We start from the raw sequence: 16,908 nt of genomic DNA, 5'->3' as shown, positions 1-16,908 counted from the left end.
GACCTCGCAAACTTCGCGTTTTACTCAGCAAACTTCACTCCGAACCCTTCGATTGCACGCACATAACCGAGAACGTTTCTCGCCGGATTGGAATCGCGTTCGGGATTAGGCGAAAGCAACAGGACACCGTATATATCCATGAAAGAATTGATCTATTTTATAGCATTTCATTTCGAGAAAAGAAAAGAAAAGGTGACCCTTATAATTATAACAAACACGTCGTCAAATACGAAGTAGATCTTTTTTTTTCTTTTCACACATTTTCGCTTATTCGCGGCGTCTGCCTGCGGAGAGCCGTGAAATTATTTAAATCCTCACCGCCTCTACACCGTTTCCCTTCTCCTTCCTTCTTTTGTTTTATCGTCGTTTTTTGAACATCATTTAGTCATTTTTTTTTATTATACTTTCCCGATACTCTATTTCTCTTTTCTTCCGGTCGGTATCTCTCTCTTTTCTTTCCCCTTTCTTCTCCCTCTCTTTCTCTCTCCCTCTTTCCGACGATATATATTTATGTATATATATATATATATATATTTTTTTTTATATAAATATACATATATATACATCTTTAGCGGGTTTGTCACGAAGAAATTTCGTCGCGCGTTTTTCTTTTAATACAAAACATAAAAATCATCGTCGTCGTCATCGTTATCGCGTTATATTTCAAGAGAAAAAGTAACGTTACGTCGCTTTTTTTTAAAGAGATCTTAACGGATTTTCCTCCCCTGTAAAACGCAGCACGGACAGACAGACAGACAAACCGACAGACAGACAGACAGACAAGGAGACAGATTTAAGATAGATTACACAGACAAACGGTGGACTACATTGTCGACAATCGTGGCTTCTCCTTCTTCTTTTCTCTTCTTTTTCCATCTCTTTTTCGCTCTCTTTATCTTCACAAAAATGTCGCACACGCACGCTATACGTTCTCTCGCGTACTTCTTCCATCATCTACTTTGCATTCCTCATCTTCTCTCTCTTTCTCTTACATTCATATTCTCTCACTGTGTTTCTTTATCTTTCACACGTTCGTAAATTCACACACATACGATCGCGCGCATACACTCGCATTAGCTTGCATAATTAGCGCACCCAAATTTCTCTCTTTTTCGTTTCTTTTTTTTCTATTTCTTTTCGTCGTCGATGTAGCTCCTTTTTTCCGCTTTGAACACTTTTTTGGGGAGGTGGGTGTCAGACTCTGCCATTTTCTCTCTTTCCGCTAATGATTATTATACAAAATAATTAGAAAAATGTACAAAAATTCATAAAAATAGTAATAGTTACATAGTACAAGTTACTTTTGGGTAATTATAATAATGTGTACGTGTGTGTTTTCATGTGTGAGTGTACATGTATAAGTGTGATCGAGAAACGAGCATGAAAGTACGACCCTACTAATAAATCGTTCCAACGAGACGGGTCGGAACGCGTCGCGGCAAACGATTCCCCGAGGAGGATCTTTTTCCTTCCTCGCGGAAAATCGTTCCCCGACGGGATATCGTGCACGCCAATAATTAATAAATATTAATGTCGTTGCCTATACGTACGTACATGCGTGCGCGGGATGTACCGTTGATTATTCAGTTGACGACAGATGTCTCACTCTTTATAAAATAAAAATAAAATTTCTAACAACAATAATAATATTCATCTAACATATTTACGTTGACATAGCGTTAACGGGTGAAGCTGAAAACATTAACGCTGCCACGTTCCGTTATTCTCTCTCACATTTCGATGAAGATACTCTTTAAAACTTTTAGAGTAAATTTCACTCTGAAGAATAAAAATCTCACTCTTATTCAAGACTGGCTCAATTTTCACCTCCTCTTTAAAACAGGATTGGTAAAAATTATATTTTAAACATGTTTTAAACTGTTTAAAAAAGTGCTAATCGATTTTCACATGTTTTAAACATATTTTTATTTATAATATAATACTATTTAAAGCATGTATAAAGCGTTAAAACATGTTTAAAAAAAAATTATTCTAAAAAAATAACATCTCTTGCTATCCCTCCTTTAAAGTGAGATTCCACTCCAAAGAATTTAGAGAGTAATTTTAATCTTCAGAAATAATTTTTAACTTTCGAGCAAGCCGGCCGAAGAGCTCCGATATTTTCGAAATTCCGAGGCAAAACTCGTCTAATCTGTTTTCCCGAAAGAATCTGTCGTCAACAAGACATTCCACGATAACGGTCCATTCCGCGAACGCATTTGACAACAGTGTTCTCTCATCCGTTCATCCGTTGTTCGCAGTTTCCTTTCTAGTCGCTCTCTCGCACACACTCTCCCTCTCACGCGTTCTGCCTCTCATCGCAGGTCTATACATTTATATATACATACACATTTATAATTTATAATATACTACGTCAGCGCAAAGACGATTTCTGCCCCGCTGCATCCGTGTCACGTGCGGCAGCTGCAGTTAAGGAAGAGCAGAAAAGAAGTTGAAAATTCGAATATCTCTGGATAATCGCGTTATTTCTGATCGAATAAATTACGCGTATAATTTCAAGAATTAATAAAAGATCTAACGAAATGCTCTTCGCAGCGAGAACCGCGAGAGAAAAATCGGACATGAGAACTGACTCGATATCCCGTCCGCGAGCAATTTCACTAAAATCCTTGGTTAAAATATTCACCCTTGATTGCAGCAGATCGAGAACTTATCCTACGCGAAACCGCACGCATCACGGCCCCCTCATTCGTATATGCCCGATATACCTTAACGTTATTTAATGCCACAATATATATTCTCCGCGCGACTCCAGATCAGCAGGCTCGCGTTCGCAGGGGATCCTCGCCCATTTAGCGGCAGATACGCTTTGGATTTTCTTTATCTAAAGAGGGAAAAGAACGAGATAAAAAATTGGTGATACGTCTACGTGAGCAGCGAGACGGATCGCGCTAAACGAGTGAGGATTCAAATAGATGGAATTTCGCTAAACGCTGCGTGATCATCGATGTGGAATCGTTATCAGTCTCTCTCTTCATTAAAAACGAGCGATCGTTAAATACGCACGCTTGAAAACGTCGAGAATTCCGGGTGGTCGAGTATCGACGCGACGAGAATATATTCCTCGACGAGAATACATTATTCCCGATTATATTCCCAACTGATTCAGAACGGAGGAATTTTCAGAGTCACTCGCGTTTTGTGTATGCACTGAACGAATAATACTAAATTTTAATAAATATTTAAATAATTCTAAGTAAATATTTACTAAATGTAATACATTGATATAAAAATCATTAATTTGATTCAACTGTTATTTTTTCATTGAATAAATTTATTTACGATGAGATGATATTTATTATGATAATTAATTATTTACTTTACTTAGTAGTATTAAAAAAAAAATATGCAATAAGATTTAGTAATTTTTTTCTCGGTGTGGCAAACGTTAAAACTTAATAACCCTTTCATGAACAACGGGACATATCTTAGTGTCTCACTAAGAATTTCTCTCAATAAGTCTCGATGAGATGTCTCTGTCCCAATGATAAAATGTTCATCAATAAAGATTATAAAAAAATTAAATCGATCATGGAAGGGTTAAAAAGACACCGTTTAGTCTCAATGATTCTCATTTTCGATTGAGCGTATTTGCCGTATAGAGCTGTCGCGAGAAACCTCTCGTCGCAGCGACTCCACATTTCTCTCGCACGGAGTCGCGCGTACATTTCATTAATACGCACGAATCTAAACGCAACGGTGAACACGTGCACACACGTACGCATTGCGTGCAGTATTGCGTGTTACTTTCGCAATCTATCCCGGGGGACGTACCTCCGTATTCTAGACGTTTTGCGCCTTCGGGGAATATCTTTCTCACCCCTTTTCTCACGTACACATTCGCACACACGTACGCGCGAAAACGCACACAGGCATACGTCACACGCACGCAAACGTCCCTCGCTCACGGCTAAATATATTTATAACAATATTCTGCGACCAAAAAATAAACTCTATTATGTATTACCCGCTAATTAAGCTACGATTATCGATCGATCACGGCTATGTTTTACATTTACGAAGATTCCGTCGACTCCGGATAGAGATAACATATTGCGTGAGTTCCTCGGTTCGTTGGCCTGGTGCGATAGCTCTCGTAGGATACTTTACGTTTCCTGTTTCTTTCATCTCTTTTTTTTTTTTAATTATTTTTCTTTACATTTATTTCCTATCGGCTTCCTCTGAACGAAATTCGGGCGACCGTTTTCGAAGGAAAGGAAGAAGAGCGAGGAGTTCGCTATCGAGGCGACATGCAAGACGCGTCTCCTTCGTTGATCGTTCTTCGTATGATTTATAAAAAAAAAAAAAATCGGTAAAGGACGCCCATAGCTCGAGGGTGGATCTTGGCCCTTCGGCTGTTAAATTGCGTTCTCCTTTTTCCGCTTCCGACTCTCCCGTGCCAACGACCAGTCTCAACGAAAGCTCGCCGTTAAAAGTTAACGGGTAAATTGAGCATAGTCGACAGGAGCGATCGGAAAATGCGATCGACAATTGCGATGAGGATTGATGAAACGCGACGATCTCGTCCGACGATCGCGGGGAGCGTCGCATTATTGAACGCGATCGGTGATCTCGCGCACAATTGCACGATCCCTCGATCGAAGGGTAAATGCGAACACGCAGACAGCCGTCTTTTCTCCCCCTACGAGTAAATAATACTGCGCTACTGGTTCTCACAATGACGGGAGCTCGAAAATTACATAGCCGCACGACACACGATGCAATTTCCATATCACGAGCTCTCTGTATAACGTACGGTTCGCAAATAAAAAATATTACATTATAAAATATTCTTATAAAATATAACTGTTAATTTTATTTTTTTTTTTACAGTATACACATTCCGCGTTTATGTATTAAATTAATAAAGTATTTATTAATTAAAAAAATAGATATCATTATAAAATATAATTGTTAATTTGTAGTATTTCGTTTATATATTAAATTACTAAAAACTGCCTTATACATTAAATTACTAAAAAAAAAATCACTAAAAAAATATTTGTTAATTAAAAAAATTAAGACAATGGTTTAAAGCGCGAGTCGACATACAGACATCAAGAACGACGAGATGGCGACGGATAGATAAAAAAATTTCTTAAATGATTTTATTATTGTACAATGATGTGTGTTGATTCTTGTATCTTTTTTTGTTGTAAGTTAATAAAAAAGTATTGGTTAATCAGAAAAATATATCGTTTAGTATTGACACAATTATAAAAAATAATAATTACGATAACAGCGTGTGACGACACATATATCCAGAGTTTTAAAAATAAAATGTAAAAAATAATTTATTTTCTCCACGCACGCGACCATATAATCCATCGAGCCTACAGATATCCATATAATACGTTTCAGTCGACGATGAGTTTTGCTACACTTTTAATTACAAGACATGCGAGAGTGTAAAATGCTAAAAGATGGAGCTCTTAAAAAAGGACATTATCAGCGATATCGTCGATTTTTCGTATGCGAGAAACATAGTTCTCTAATATTTTAAGTCGCTACATTCGATCGCGCGATCAACGCAATCGCGAGGTCGCGTATTTTTCGGTGGTTGCTTTCACGAGACAATTCGCGATCGCGAATGTGAACACAGAAACATAGAGAATACGAAGAGCCGAAGTTGTCACTTCGTAGAAAAATGAGATCCGGAAGATTTTAGCGCGTTCACCACGATCGAAGCTAGAAGATCACTAACTAAATACGATGACTCCTTGTCCCATCCATATCTTCTTGAATTATATTATATCCGTGACATGCGCTAATGTGTGCAAACAACTAATTGAGAATCACTTTACGCACTCACTCGCTCCCGCTGCACGCGCTTTTCTCCTCAATCTCGCTGTTTACACTGAAAAAAAAAAATACTAAATTTTAATAAATATTTATTTGAATAGTTCTAAATAAATACTTACTAAATGTAAACGTATATTTATTTGATACAAAAATCATTAATGTGATTTAACTATAATTTTTTTTTACTGAGAAAATATTTATTTACTGTGAGCAAACGTTTATTTAATACTATTCAAGGAAATATATATCAAGAGTATAGTAAGTTTTTTTTCAGTGCAGCTGTCACTCTTTCCTCCTCTCGAGCGAATGCACTCACGCACCAGGCACACTTGTGAAAATTCCTTATTCTGTCGGACGCACACTCGTTCCCGAAAATCCGCGAATATATCGAACATCAACATGTGCTACTAATATCTTAAGTCGATTGACATATTTTAGAAAAAGGTAAAAAATCATCGTCCTAGATCAACGCATTTCTTTCTCTTCTCACCCTCACGATTCGGCTCATGCGGCCTCGCACTCGACGTCCCGCACATCCATACATCGTTCTTCGGATCGTCACATCTGATTCCTCTCCCACCCCCTCATCCTACGTAGAATAAAGTCGATATTAGGTCATTTAGAAAGTATCCGCGGTTTTTTGTTCAATTTTTGAATGAAAAAATCGCGGATACTTTTTAAATGATCCAATATATCATAGGATGTCATTATGATGTTATTTGACACTTAAAAATAATTTTATAAGTGACAGATAAAATCGCGATGATGTCTTTATGATTTTATTATGATTTTATTATGACTTCTGTGTTCTACTTGAGACTTTCCGCGTCCCTCTTCGAAACGCAACGTTGAAATCGCGCAAGCGATTCTCTCGCAAAAGACGCACGACCGGTCATATAAAAAAATATGTAATGCACGGAAAAGGCTGCTTCGTTTGTTCCCCTCGACCCGCACATATCTCATCCCCCCCCCCCCCTCTCGTCGTCGCTCGAGAAATGTCGATGAGCTGAAAAGTGTCAGAGCGGTCGAAACAACGGCACGATTTTCTACGCGAATCGAGCTTTGCGAAAAGGAGCCGAACGATAATCAAAACATCGTTAATCGATTCCCGATTGATCACAAAAAATTCCGATTCCACGGGAATCGAGGATAATATACTCAGAAATGTTTCGTAAACGTGGTGCGAGAAGGATTCGCTCTTTCTCATCACATTACATGCGATACTCGCGACACGAAATTATGATAATTCTAACTGCTGAGAACAACAGCTCGATTTTCGAGCTTTGAAAATGCGCTCGCTGGTTATATATGTGTATCCTTTCTTTCATCTGACGCACACCCAGACTTTCGTTAGAGCAGAAACTCAGATTCTTGCATAACACATAACGCATAAAGCATAAAGAAAATCAACTTATCAGAGTTCTTTATATCATGGAAAGAAAGGAAACGAAGGACTTTAATTACTCTCTGAAACTTTTACAGTGAAGTGAAATTTTACTCTTAAAAAAAAAAAAAAAATTGAGCCATTTTTTGAAGGCTCAATTTTCACTCTTTATAAAGTAATATTCCAGTCCAAAGAATTTAAAGAGTACGCATTATACGTTATTCAAGGCTCTGTGTTCACGTTTTTACTCTCGGAAAGCACAGTTTTACGATCATCCCTCCCCCATTTAAACATCCCTCGAGAGATGCCTTCCGGACATTTCTGTGCCGTCTCAAATGTATGCCAAACCGTTTTGGATTACGTCTGTCGTGTTTCACAGCCGTAAGTATCGCGCGTCGTTTGTCAAACAAGCGATTTGTCGATCCGCAATGTTAAGTCCATTTTATAATTGTAGTTATGATTATAGTTGTAAGAATTTACCAATAAGAATCAAATACGAGAAGAATATTCGACTAAGATGATCAATCCTTATAACTTACGACTATTCTCTAAAATTTTTAGAGTGAATTGTTACTTTGAAAAGTGAAATCTCACTCTTAAAGAATTGAAAACTGAGCCGCTCTTTCCAAGACTAGCTCAATCTTCATTCTTTAGAATGAAATTGCATTCCAAAGAATTTAGAGAATACGCTTAAGCAATTATAGATTGGGCTTTACGCGGAAACGATCGAACGGTCCTCGATCTCGAAGATCGTTACCGTTTTCACACATCTCGATCAATGATTACAACGGCGAGATCGACGCCGCTTCTTGACGGTGGAACCGTCACTTCGACAACGAAACCTGTCCTCATCTGTCTGAACATCCCGTCCGCAAGAGTGCGTGTCTGTGATCATTATTCTTATCGTAATTATAATAATAATTATTGTTATTATTATTAGAGTCCCTCGCGATTGTAGCGTCGAAGGAACGTCCTACGTTTATGAGCTAATTGCCATCATCATCATCATCATCATCATCAATCGACCCGACGAATCTCGCGATCGTCTCGGCGGTCATAAAAAATTCGCTACTACATCTTTTTACTCTTTTGGACTCGTATGTGCCGTGATGAACGCGCGCGTCGAGTGTCGCGTGTTTAATACAAAAGTTCTTTTCATTCTAAGCATATATAGAATACACATTACAATATAAAGAGATTATTTAGAAAAAAGAACTGGTACAAAAAAAGGACTGGTTGGAGCAAATTGGCTAGCAACGATCGCGCGCCGCGTCTCTTTTTTTTTTCTTTCTTATTCATCCGGCTTTCGTTCTCTTATACTTTTCCGGGATGCAAAAACTAAAACGGCGCGCTCTCGTATGATTTATCGTTTAGTATTCCTATATCGATATCGACACGCTACACGCTAGCTGCTAAGAACAATCAATAAATCGGCATCACGCGCGCACACATTTCCCTTAACTTTCTCCCTCTCTTTCGAAACGCATTCATCCCCCGCGCGTCTTCCTACTTCGCTCCCCCTTTCTTTGTTCTAACACGCGTAATCACAAAGTTTCAAAACCTCCCTGTGAAAACGTTGCACATATATTTAAAAGAAAACAAAAAAAGAAGGAAAGAAAGAAAAAAAAGGAACAGCCTTCTACGCTAGTCGTCGTCGTGTCACTCAAATAAGGAGTGCACCGTGACGTGTGTGAGAGTGTCGCGTGCCCGTGTGTATGTATGCGCACGTGTCGGTTTCGTGAATGTGTCGGGAATGTGTCTATGGGTGTGTAATACGCGCGAATAATATATAAATTTCGCCGCCGTGTATCGTATGTACATGCGTTTCGTCTATCGATCGGTCGACGATAAAGGCGATCCTTATCTCGCTGAACCGAAATCGAGATTAGCTTGAAATCGCGCTGGAAAACATGCGCGGCGGCTTACGCCCCTCTAAAAGATATAATCATTTTGTCATTCGCTATATCCGCAGGATCATCGTCCCTCTGACATGATCGCGTTGCGGTAATTTCGCTATCTCCATCGAATCTCGGTCGACATTGGAGGATACAGGTTCTCTTCACCGAGAGCCGAGTTTAAATCTTAAATGCTTCTCTTTCTTATCTTTTTTTTTTTTTTTTTTTTGAGAAAATATCGCATCTATTCTTCCTAAAGATTTAAAATATCTCGTGAAAAACGTAACTAATAGTTTATTTTCTTTTCACGAACATTTAATTTTCTTTAAATTTTGAAACGCTATTTTATATGTTAAATGCTCTGGGAAAATATCGCCTCTTCATTTCTTCCTAAAGATTCGAGATATATCTCGTGAAAACGTTCAACTAATTGCAAGAGTCGATTTTCTTGGATATTTAAAATCGTTAGATCTCGCGTAGCTTCCTTTCTTCGGGAATATATATTTTTTTTTTTTTCTTTATACGCACCTCCCGTCCTGAAGAAACGTGTAAAAACCAGGGGACGAGATTGAACAATGCAAAATGCGAGAGAGTCTGTCCTTCGAAGGAAAAGACTCGATTACGGAAAAACTGCTCGACGAAGAAAAAAAAAAAAGATACATAAAAATACGTCGTAACGATTTCTTCTAAGAAATTTTAACATACCGAATTTCTATAATGCCCAATGCATACAAAGTTATTAGGGAAAGATTAAGTAGTATCATGTATTTGCGCCTTTCAAGAGCAAGTTTCTTTTCTCAATAGAAACTAGAAAAGCTAAGAGCGAGTAACTCGCTTGATTCTCACTTTATCGAGTTACAGATTGAAGATCGTCATCGAATCAATTTATCCGAAATGTGCGGGAGAAATCGAGAAAAGAGATATCGCGGATAAATTGCGTTCGCGTGGGACAGATTATAGCCAAGTTACCCAGAGGTGGGCAAAACGTGGACAGGCATCCGTTTTACGCGCGGAAGATTAATAGACATTTTATTAGCGAGCCTGGCGGCTCACACAGACGAGAGAAACACACATACACACGCATGCTTCCTCTTTCTCTCTCTCTCTCTCTCTCTTTCCCTTTCTCTCTTTCCAAAAATTAGCCTACTTGCTGCGGGCCAATGCCTTGAGACGCGGTCATAGCTCTCGGTACGTAACTCAGTATGCAACTTGGTACGTAAAAGTTACACCTTCGATTTCTTTCGTATAATGCATATATGTATATATAATTTATATATTACAAGATCATAGAAATTCGTATTCACAATTATACGCTTAGGACAATATCTATATATATATATATAATATATATATTTATATATAATATCTTAAATATATATATTAAAGATTAGTAACAATAAGCCGATTCTACAAATACTTGACGAAATACACGGTGGCGAAACGCTCGCTCTCCCTTTTCTCGACGCGGCAATTCTATATATTATATATATATAAAAAAAAGAAAACCGCCCACGTCGTCGCGGGAGTCTCATTTCTTTTTCCTAGTTAATGCAGGTACAGGATTCGCTAATCGAGGTTTCGTAGAAATTCGAGATAGTATTTAAAAAACACGCTACTTTCGCACCTAAGAGGGATTATCTGTATTTTTTTAAACTTTTTCCTCGTGGTAATTCGACTATCCGGGCCTCGCGCGGCCGGATACGGACGCGCCGACAAGCCCGATCAACTCAATTCTCACCTTTCCCGTCTGTGTGCGTGCATGTGTCTGTGTCTGTGTCTGTGTGTGTGTGTGTGTGTGTGTGTCTGAATCTATGTATACGTGCGTGTATCACGTGTGTATGCTACAGGTAAGAGAGAGGACTATATCATCTAGAAAAGAACAACGAATCGCTAATATAAGGGGATGGGGTGCATGGGGAGGTCGTCAGACGGTCTCGTCTTCACTTCCGCCCTAATCTCCCCCCCCCCTCTCTCCCCCCCCCTCCGAGAAACAATCCCGACCGATCTTCTTCGATTTTTTTCTCTCTCTCGTTGTGTTGGGAGCACTCTTCTCTTTCTCTCTCGTTTTGCTCGCCTCTGGGGACATTGGACGCTCGTCGATTTCGGTTTCCGCTTCCCTTCTCGCGCCCATGCCTAATGTCGGGTCACATTCCGTTTCCGGTGGATTGCCTTCGAGAAAAAGAAAAAAAAAAGGAGAAAAAACCAGAGGGTGGGAGGGGGGGGGGTGAGGAGAGGAGGGAGACGTCGTCGTACCCTTCGCCTTCTCGCACACGGTGCACTTTGGCTCTCCCCTCGTCTCGTCTCCATTTATAACACAATTCATTGCACTGCGCCCAGCTGCTTTCTTATTAGCGTACTCTTATCGCGCGTTATCCTCACGCTCTAAGATTTGCCATTTAATATTTAAGCTTACCGCTCGCTCGCTCACACATACACATCCATCCATACGTACGTACACACGTCCTTTCTTTCATATATATTTACGCACATCTACATACTTTAATTTGAATTATATTAAGCGCGGGCGCGCGCGGGCGATCGGCTGAGCCGCGAACACAAGGGCGGCCTCTCGCCTCGCACTCAACGTGTACTACAAATCGACTAATGCGAAAAAAAGAAGAGCAAGAAGAAATTTCATTCGCTATCAAGATGCTGAACAACGCGGAGATCCAAAAGACGCGTGAAAGATGTGCAAAAATCGTACGAGATGTTTTGGCGCAACTATTATATATTAGATTCCGATATCCTTTAGAGAATCTGAAAGAGTTCAGATGCAGAAGCAAGGGGGTTCATAAATCGAGAAGTCCGTTCTTACAGCACGGAATCGTGTCAAAGATGGATCCGTAAACGTACCTAATTTCCGTGTCGAACTCCACGAAGATCGTGTCTCTCGGCGCGATCTTACCGAAATGTCATTAAGGATATATATAATTAGGAAAATTTTCCCATCGTTTCAGCTAGGTCCGTGTCGACAATCGCATGTTGTTCACCACTTGCCGTGTGAATCGCACGGATGAATTTCACGCTCGGGCACGAAATAAAAAATCCGTCGATCCAATCGTGACCGAATCGAGAGAATTTCAATGAGGTCCCGAGAATGTCAGCGAAGTTCTCTTTGTCGCAATTTTTCGATCAGCCTTCGAATCTGTCGACTTTTCTCCCGTTTGAGTCGCGCGTATATGTATGAGCATATGTATGTTGTGTGTTGTACGTGTACGTATTCCGACTGTTTCTTTGGTACGTAGAAATATCTAAAATAATGACTCTATCTATAATAATAATAATAATAGTGGCGATGATAATAATAGTAGATACCAATAATAATAATAGATACGAATAATCTTAATCGTAGCGATAGATCGCAGTAAATCGCAGCAGTATTGTTGCGAAATACCTCAGACTAACAGTGAGAATCGATCGTCACCGTCGTCGTCGTCGTCGTCGTCGTCGTCGTCGTCGTCGTCGTCACGGTGATGCGTTTTCTCTCGACGACGATTCCGTAAAACGACATAAATTCGTAAAACAGGAAAAAAAAACGACGGCACCTCTCGATATGTCGGAGGCAGGTAGAAAAAAAGGCACCTACGTTTGAAAATCGAAATCTCGTTGAACCGGTCTTACGCGGTTTTGCGGGCGTTCGCGTGGAAGCGCCGACGGGCGATACGTTTCATTATAAATTTACAAAATTCATTTTACATCGTCGCGACGCGACGGGGCCGTGTGAGTCGCCCGTCGCCTCCCCATGTTGGCGCCGATTATGTGATGCTTTTGCACGCACGCGTGTGTGTGTGTGTCTGTGTGGCGTGTGTTTTACATGTGTGTGAATGTTTCAGAATAACAGCGGTCTCTAATGCCTGTTTCTACCAATGTAAATTAATCTTAATCTCGGTTATACTTACTCTTCATCTTTTTCTAATTCTTATAATTAGGAAAAAAGAAATGAAGAGTCAATTGAACCAAAATTAAAATTAAACATTGCAACTGCATTGACAAAAATCCATCTTTTTCAAAAAACCCGGGAAATTAATCTAAATTTTTGTACAAAGATAAATCTCTTATCAAATTTTCAAAAGATGAGATAAATGCTTATATATTAAATCACACATGTACGTACGATCGAAGTAATTAAATTTTGCAATAACTTCCCAATGATATAATTGGTGGCCATTTTAATTGAACGATTTTCTCGATATGATTATCAGATTAAAAGGTAAATTTTATAAAAAGTTATTAATTACGTTACTTATTATTGGAAACAATTTTGTTGTACCATATTTTTTTTCGACTCGTTCATACATACATACGTGTATTACGTGTACATGTGTGTGTATGTGAATGCGTATGTAAGAAGAAAGAACAAAGAGCAAGATGATCTGTGTGATGATCGCTCTCTTATTTACAAAACACTATAAGATTTATCTATATAGCATCGTAAAATATAAGAATAATAACTTTATTTAAAAAAATAAAAATTAATTAATTAAATCGTACTCGGAAAACGGTACATCAGAGGGTGAGCAGGAGGTGTACGCGGTTCTGCGATTCTCTCTCTCTCTCTCTCTCTCTCTCTCTCTCTCTCTCTCTCTCTCTCTCTCTCTCTCTCTCTCGCATAATTCGCGCGGTATTAGGAATCCTACTTACGTAACGCACACATCTCTCGCTTCTCCTTTTTCCGCTCTCCTCCCGCGTAAAGTTTCGATCTCACGATGATTATTCTCTGGCCTCGAGATTCTCCATCTTTCTCTCGCACAAAGAGAAAATCGTGAGAAGATGCATCTCGAGAGAGGTCCTTCTACGCGAGGAATCGGGCTTTTTTTTTAATTTTTTCTTTTTTTTTAACAAATCATCAAATTGCTCTTTTTTTTCTCGATTTGTCTCAAAATTAGATAGCACGAGTCCTCGCGTTAGATAGTTATCGTTTCGACGAGAAACACGCATTTTTCGCTGTTCGTTCCCTTCCTTCCTCTCTTTTGTCGATCTTCCAATCACACGATCATCGTATCGACATCAAGAGAAATGAAGTATCTCTCCTCCTCGACATTTCTCTCGCTAGATTATTATTCCTATCTCTCGCATTCTACCTCTTTCTCTCTTTCGTTCTTTCTCTCACATCCCCTTGCTCACATACAAACATGCATACAAACGCACACTCGCGCATACAGATACGCAGAAATGTCCTACAAACACGCATTCGCGCAACTTCTCTGAACTAAGATATTTAGACAAGAATATAACAGCGGTATAAAAAACTTTTCAACACTGAAAAATACAAATCTATCGTAAATGACTACCATTGTTACTCGTTCTCTTCCACGTTTTTTTTTAAATCAATGTTTTTCTCTCTCTCTCTTTCACTATCGTTCTCTCTCTCTCTCTCTCTCTCTCTCACTCTCCCTCTCTCTTATTTTACGCTTGTCTTTAATTATACGCGCATTACCCGAACGACAGTAAGTCCGCTTGAACACGAGCGAACTGATAATTCGCCTAATCGCCCTTGTTCGCAATCTCACGTGCGCAATCATGCACGCCACGTGTCTGGATAATTAATCGCGTATATCTTTTCTTTTAATCCTCTTTAGATCCCCACGCGACTTATCTCCGTCTCTTCTCTCACTTTTTACTGTCGTGTCGTGCAATATTTACCTAATTCCAATTGCATCCCGTTTCTTTTTCTTTTTTTTCCTTCAAAGTCTGTCACAATATATTAGATATTTTAATCGTTATTATCAATTATATATTAGTACTTTATATATATAATATATATCTATATAATTGTCATTATATTATTATATATTATGCTTTATCACACATATTACAAAGGAGGTGAAGAATCACACCTAACATATTATTATTTTGTTGTTATTTTTTTTGTTACTGGCGTACCTCAAACGTTAACTCCGTACTGCGGATGTAGTTTTTTTTTTGCGATTACTTCGTTTCACTAATTCATTACGCGCCACGCTTGCAGAGGCGTTTGATAGTGTCTGTGTTGTGTGTAGGTGTGTGAATGTGTGCATATACATGCGTTTTTTCGCGGCTTTATATATTATTCTTTCTTTTTTTTTTTTCTATTCGCCTTTTTCCTCGCCGCTCACGATCGATCTCAAATTTGGAAGTTTTTTTTTTGTTAGAATCTACGGCGATCAGAATTCTAGTTCCAGTAAGTCTGGGAAGTTATTTTTGCAGCAGAAAGAAAAGCATTCGATGATATAAAGTATGTAACAAATGATTTTTCAATATAAAGCGCGTTAATTGCCTTTTCATAAATATATCGTAAAACTTATTAATGCCTCTATAAATAGCGTCCTTCAATTATCCTACAATCAATACGTTTATAATAACGCTAGAGTGAATCACAATGCTTTTAAGGAAAGGCATGTATTAAAGATCTGAAATTGCTTAATTCTCGAAAATAGTAAAAAAAAAATTTTAAATACAATTGCAATCAAACACTAGCTAGACTAGTTGACATTATCTATTAACTATTATAAAACGTAACAATTTATTAATTCATTCAAACTCGGATATCGAATAGGATAGATTCTAAATAGCAAAACATACGTCTCTAAGAGATCACAATATCAAGACACATATCATGTATAACTTTTACAAAAACATTATTTAACAGCAAGCGAAAGTGATTTTCGAACTGATTCTGCGAAGATACACAATATGCAACAACTTCGCGATAACTAGAAGAGTCAGAGGATGTCCCAGTCTCGCGGCAGCACCTTCATCCAGTTTCGACTTTTTTTTGGTTGTTATCCGATCACCGGACCGTGAATGATATGTTCGCATCGTGCGATCGTATAGAACATTTCGCGATACTCACACGAGGTATCTCTTCGGAATCTCGCGATTATCAAACACCCGCCTAACTGCTCCATTCCGATGAGATATCGCATCTATCGCAAAAATGTAAGTTTTCGCATAGCGATTTTTTTTTTCCCTTCAATCTAAACGTATAAAAACGAGATCGGAGATATCGGGCGAAATTAGACGTGGTGCTCAGCAAAATAGGGATCGTTCCAGCTCAATCTGGCCGCCGTAGAGATACGAATTGAAGGGTTTAACGCACGAAGTATCCGAGTTTATCGGTCTAAAGCCAAACGAGTCAAATTGTTTTTAGTAATTTCAAGATACTAAAATTGGTTACTCGTTTATGCTATATTCTCATGTAGTTTTTTCTTTGGATTTATTCTTTTGCTGCATCAAACCCTTCAATTTCTAAAAAATTTGTTCGATGACGGCTCAGAATAAAAGATTCACGGAAACCGATATTGTAAAACAAATTGCACGGCCAACGCGAAATCGATCGTCTATGATAATTATAAATATAATGATCGTATCTCCTTAGTCGAAATTTGGGAAGCTGATGATTAGGTCGGATTATTTGTTATAAAAGTACGGGGCATATTGTCATCGTGACTGTAATATCGCTCTCGTATCGGCCGAGGTGAAATATTTTAGTCGGTTTTCGAGAATCTAAACGGCGAGGCTGAACATTTTTACACGAAATATACCTAACACTTTTTTCCCCTTCATTGCGCTTTATAAACCGCTAGCACAAAAATAAGTGTTTCGCACAAAGAGGTACACGATGCCGGGTCGGGGGATAAATATATGAATATTAATCGGGAATGGGGAAATCGAAACCCGCGAAACAATCTTAGTACACACAGCGAGATTGAAACATTTAGCTAGACACCCATATCCAACGAGACATGACCATAGTTTCACGTTATGTGTTTGATAAGACGTGTTCGTGAAAGTGGAAAAAAATCGTGTACTTACAGCAATTTCCTG

General features: G+C 38.7%; 1 protein-coding gene across 1 annotated transcript in view; it reads right to left on the bottom strand.

Annotated features, from left to right (window-relative positions):
- Nucleotides 1-135: 135 nt before the first annotated feature.
- Nucleotides 136-16,908, bottom strand: part of orb2 (cytoplasmic polyadenylation element-binding protein orb2) — a 173,617-nt gene continuing 156,844 nt past the window's right edge. The window contains exon 8 of the mRNA XM_011070392.2: nucleotides 136-16,908. This exon is cut by the window's right edge and continues 5,633 nt beyond it. The gene's annotated coding sequence lies outside the window, so the exon portion shown is untranslated.

Source organism: Acromyrmex echinatior, chromosome 1, assembly GCF_024713525.1.
Source record: "Acromyrmex echinatior isolate Ae372 chromosome 1, ASM2471352v2, whole genome shotgun sequence".
Taxonomy (NCBI): Eukaryota; Metazoa; Arthropoda; class Insecta; order Hymenoptera; family Formicidae; genus Acromyrmex; species Acromyrmex echinatior.
The sequence above is the reverse complement of the archived record's forward strand: the minus strand, read 5'-3'. Positions and strand labels throughout refer to the sequence as shown.